The sequence below is a fragment of the Pongo abelii genome, chromosome 5 (genome assembly GCF_028885655.2).
Source record: "Pongo abelii isolate AG06213 chromosome 5, NHGRI_mPonAbe1-v2.0_pri, whole genome shotgun sequence".
NCBI lineage: Eukaryota > Metazoa > Chordata > Mammalia > Primates > Hominidae > Pongo > Pongo abelii.
This window is the reverse complement of record NC_071990.2, coordinates 28402302-28407244: the sequence shown is the minus strand read 5'-3', so window position 1 is coordinate 28407244 and position 4943 is coordinate 28402302. Positions and strand designations below refer to the sequence as shown.

At 38.5% G+C, this 4943-nt stretch overlaps 1 long non-coding RNA gene and 1 other non-coding gene across 2 annotated transcripts; one reads left to right on the top strand and one right to left on the bottom strand.

Annotated features, from left to right (window-relative positions):
- Positions 1-1367: 1367 nt before the first annotated feature.
- LOC129060188 (uncharacterized) lies at positions 1368-4359 on the bottom strand. Its single transcript, XR_008526694.2, has 3 exons — positions 3996-4359; positions 3268-3454; positions 1368-2809 (listed from the first exon to the last, which is right to left on the bottom strand). It is a non-coding gene; the product is annotated as an uncharacterized LOC129060188 (long non-coding RNA).
- A 510-nt stretch (positions 4360-4869) lies between these two features.
- Positions 4870-4943, top strand: TRNAT-CGU (transfer RNA threonine (anticodon CGU)). The gene has a single exon. It is a non-coding gene; the product is annotated as a tRNA-Thr (tRNA).

The window sequence follows — 4943 nt, the reverse complement described above, 5'->3', positions numbered from 1 at the left end:
TAATGTAGGGGATGAAAAGCTTGTCTCAGGATTTGGAGGTGCTGTGGGGATTATGGTTCAACTCTGCTCTTGACAGTCCAAACTAATCAAGTCAATTTCCACAATTCCCTTCATGCAAAAATTTGGCATAATATATGCCATCATTTATGATTATTTCTCATAAGTTTTTTTTGGCAAATTTAAGTGTCTCTTTATGCCAAACTTGATTCAGATTTTTTAATGTGTGCATCAAAACATCAGGTTTGTATCTCTCTGTTTAGAATAAAAGCTTCTCAAGAGACAAAACAAATATCAAATTAAAAACAGAACTTTACATTTGGCATATTTGACTCACTAAGAGTTTAACTGAATAGCAAAAACTCTCAATTCCATCAAATTATGTTTTCACAATAGCAGGTTCTGCTTAGAATATCATACTAATTGCCATGGCTAGTTAGGGAAGGATTACTATTTGAATCTAAACAGCAGTGACATCATATTCACTTGATGAAAAAAACGCATGAGGGGACAAAGAGAGTCATCTACAGTAATCACACAGTTTTCACTTTAACAGACTAGGTTGTGGTGCTACTCAATAGTACCACACCAAGCACATTAGGAGCACATCAGGGTGTCTATGAGATACTAAGGTGGAAATGTCTTGTAGGCAGTTGGCTATAATCATATGGCATTCTAAAAAGGTCTATGCAAGATATTTGGAAGTTATCAGTATTCCAAATACGCAAGATATTTGGAAGTATTTTAGAAGGTTCAAAGATATGAGTGTATGGAATATTCCTTTGAATACCATCTCAGAAAAAAGGGCAACCAAATATGGAACCTAGAAAACATCAACATTAAAAGGTTGAATCTTCTACTTGCACAGATTTTCAAGTTGGGAACATTTTACTCAAGCCTCTGGGAAGTTCTTGGCTAGAATCAGGGATTCCAGTGCCACAATTTCTCTACAGAGCTACACATTTGATATATTCAATATCTCAATTGTAATTTTCGCTATGACCACATAAACCAGTGGAAGATTAAGTATCTCTTAATTAGGGTCATTGGCTTTTAAAATGCTGTGAAAATAAAAAACTAGTCTTTCTGAGCTCTTTGTTTCCTGCATATACCTTGTCACACTGTCTCCCAACAGCTTGCCACTTACCCACAGGCTTGGAAACAATCAGGAAGTTTGAAAATAACAGACAAAAATATCAGGCAAACTCACAAAAAGAAAGGATTCAAGGACTTAAAATCATGTGAGGTGGGATTTTGGACAACATTCATTAAATAAAACAAAGAAGGGTGCTGCAAAATGCTAAAAATTACAGTTTAAGTGGAGATAAAGATTTTTGGGGTTTTTTGATATTTTTTATTGATTTTTTATTGATATTTTGAACACATATGAATACACGGGGAAACGTATTCGGCAGTCTACAGTGTCAAAGGATTTTTCTATTAATCCAAGAAAGAGCATTACAGAAAGCTATACAATACGTGAAGACGATTAAAAGGAATATATCCATACATAATTTTTAAAAACCTTTGAATCTTGGTTTTTTTTTGCTCAAAATAAAGCAGCAACTTTCATTCAGCAGAAATTCAGTGGAGACACAAGAGGAAAGGCAGAAACAATTTAGTAATTGACTTCAATTTATTGCTCTAAGTTCAAGAAATATCAGTGGACAAAGAAATAAGTAATATTATAAAAGACAAATAAGAATAAAACATTGACCTGATAGATATCATAAAATTATTTATAGCGAATACACAATTTTTAAACTGCCCAAGAAATTAATGAATTAACTATACAATGATCTAATAAGAAAATATCAAAATACATTTTAATTTAGAAAATTAATACTGTGCTAGAAAATAGAGATAGAAATCAGCATCAAAATATAATCAGAAAAGTATAAAATGTTAATGTCAAATGCTTCTAAAAATGTTTTTGCGCAAAGAGAAAATCAAAACTAAAATTACAGGCTAGGTATAATAGAATGTCAGTAAGACAACATATATCATTACTGTGGAATGCTACAAAAGCAGGTCAGAGGGGAACATTTGTAACTTAAGTGCATTTTTTAAGTAAATGAGAAAGACTTTAAATGACTGAAATACTGGTGAGTATTTCTCTTCAGAAGCAAGTAAAAGACCAACAGAACATACCAAATGAAAGCAGAAGAAAGGAATTAACAGAGAAAATCTGTTTATGTGCTAGGAGAGCTAAGAAAGTATTTTTGTAAATAAAACTGAAATACAAATCTGTGGAATGTTTAATTAAGGGAAAATATAAACTTAGAATTCAAAATTAGTGATGAGAGAAGAGACATTTACAAATACAGACGAGACATGTATCTCAAATACAAAGCATTTTTTTACAACTTTATACCTCTGTATCTGATAATCCCTGATAATCTAAGCATAGTGAATGAGATAGGATTTAGGACAATATAAATTACCAATATTGATGTGATAATAATAAATAACATTGATTGAAGGCTTGCATGGCCCAGGCATCATACTAGAATTTTATAAGCAGTAAGTCATTTAATATTCAGTATCATTATCTCTCAACAAATAAGCAACTGAGAATCAGAGACACTATATGACACACTCAAGTGACACATCCTCATAGAATAATAACCACAGTAATAGATGAAGAGGCTGTCAAAAGTCTCTTTCCATTTCTAAGTCCCATGAAAAGGCCTCATTCTCTTAGGCCAAGTGCTGTCAAATTGCCAAGGATCAGGTAATTCTTGTGGGTTGAATAGTTTCAGGGCATAAGAAGTGGAAAACTGCTGAATCCATTCGTTAAGGTTACCAAAACCTGACATAAATAGAACCCAAAGTAAAAACAAAACAAATCAAATGAGAACAATCAAATTTAGACATCTAAAGATCAACATATCAAATAAAATATTAATAAGTAGAATCTGGCTAGTGTGTGTAAGAATAACAAATTCAACAGAACCAAACAAAATTCACTCCAATAATTCTATTTTATTTTAAGTATCAAAACTCATTATTTAACAAATACCACATAGTGGTTTCATGACTTCTGTGGCTAAACAGGCTAGAACCTCCACACCCCAAGAGATTAGAGCCTTCATCCAGCGCTTTGGACTGCTTAGCCACTTTGCCTCCACGAAAAGCAATTATTTTAGAACGTTGTGTATATTACCTTCTCTATTCCCTTTTAACATACACTCATCAGGAATTTCATGTCCTCTAAATTGGCAAAAGTGAGTTAAAATTGTGTGCACAGACCGTCTCAAAGATTCCCACCTGCCGAACATCCATCCTGATTATCTACCCTGTTATGAGTCCTCCCAGATACTGAGAAAAGACAGAATTCTTTTCGGGGCGTTCATTGCCCCTCTCTCCAGCCAACCAGGATCCAGGAGACCCGAGTTTCGGTCCCAGCGCTGTCTTTTATGTTACCCGGGTGTGAAACAGGAGGTAGCCTTTACACCTGGGAGAATAAAATCCATTAGCTTCTAGAAAAATCAGTCATTGAGAAAACGCTTGAAAACCCCCATGGACGACCTGGCTCTGGGACTGAAACGGCGCTTAGTTGACGTCTCATTTTTGCCGGCTGCGTTTAGGAGTAGGCAGCAGAGAATTATTTTTAATGTGCACAACCAGAAAACAGAGGACGTCCCCATCCCCAGTCCCAGCCTCCCATCTACCCACCTAGGATTCGAGTCCCTGCTTTTTAATAAAGTCCTTACTATGAAAGACGTGGAAAGAAACGTCTGTACAGACAGACCTACTTTTTGCTCAATGTGTTCAGGGCCTTAATTCCCAAAGTCCAGGACGGGAATCCTTTTGCGTTATGCGTGTCTTCGCATCCTACCGGGCCCAGAGAGGCTGTGTCCTGCCCTCTCCAACCCCAGGAAAGCGTTCTGGGCGGGTCCCGGGTCTCCCCTCCCCAGTCCCAACCTCCTTGTCCCTCATCCCTCAGTCGTCTCAGTCCCCGCCTGCCCTGGGGGCCCTGGGCCCCGCAGACGCACCTGAATTCCCCCGGCCCTACGCTGGGCCTGCTCCTGCACGCGGAGCCGCAATCGGTTCAAAGCTCGCGGGCGGGGCTCCTTGCAGGTCCCCGAAGGGATGAGAACCGGGACTCCCCCCACGGGACGTGCAAGGACGGGTTACAGAGGAGAATGCGTTATCTCCTCTGGGAGGCGATTTTCAGAACTGACTGCGGGGAAAAAAAAAAAGAAAAGAAAAAAAAAAAGAACCCAAAAAAACAAAAAACAAGCCCAAGAGGAGCAGAAGAAAACAAAGGATGGGAGAAAACTGGGACAAATTACTTTTTCTTGGTCAGTCTTCAAGTGTCGACCAAATTCCTTGAGGCCAAAGCAGCGGAGTCCTGCTGCCCCGCCCCTCCCCCACTTCCGCACCCCTCCTGAGAGGCCCCACGTGACACAGAACTTTACTGTCCTCTTGAAAATGACATCACAAGACCTTAAGAGGAGCTAAACGGGCTGACACCTGTAGCTGAAGAGTGCCTTAACGCCGAGTACCACGGTTCCATGCGAGAGATGCCTGTTCCTTCTCTGACAAATTTGGCAGCATCACGTACCCTAAGTGAGTGACTTTCAAGAGTCAAAGGTTTTTAAGAATTATGTATAGATATATTCCTTTTAATCGTCTTCACGTATTGTATAGCTTTCTGTAATGCTCTTTCCTGGATTAATAGAAAAATCCTTTGACACTGTAGACTGCCGAATACGTTTCCCCGTGTATTCGTATGTCTTCAAAAGATACTGAGGAAATGAAGTGTTTCTCGAGTTGACATATTTTTTGAAGACAGCAGATAACTCAATAAACTCATTTTGTCAAAGTAAAATGAGATAGATTCAGTTCTAAAGGGCGCTTCCGCGGGGCTCTATGGCTTAGTTGGTTAAAGCGCCTGTCTCGTAAACAGGAGATCCTGGGTTCGACTCCCAGTGGGGCCT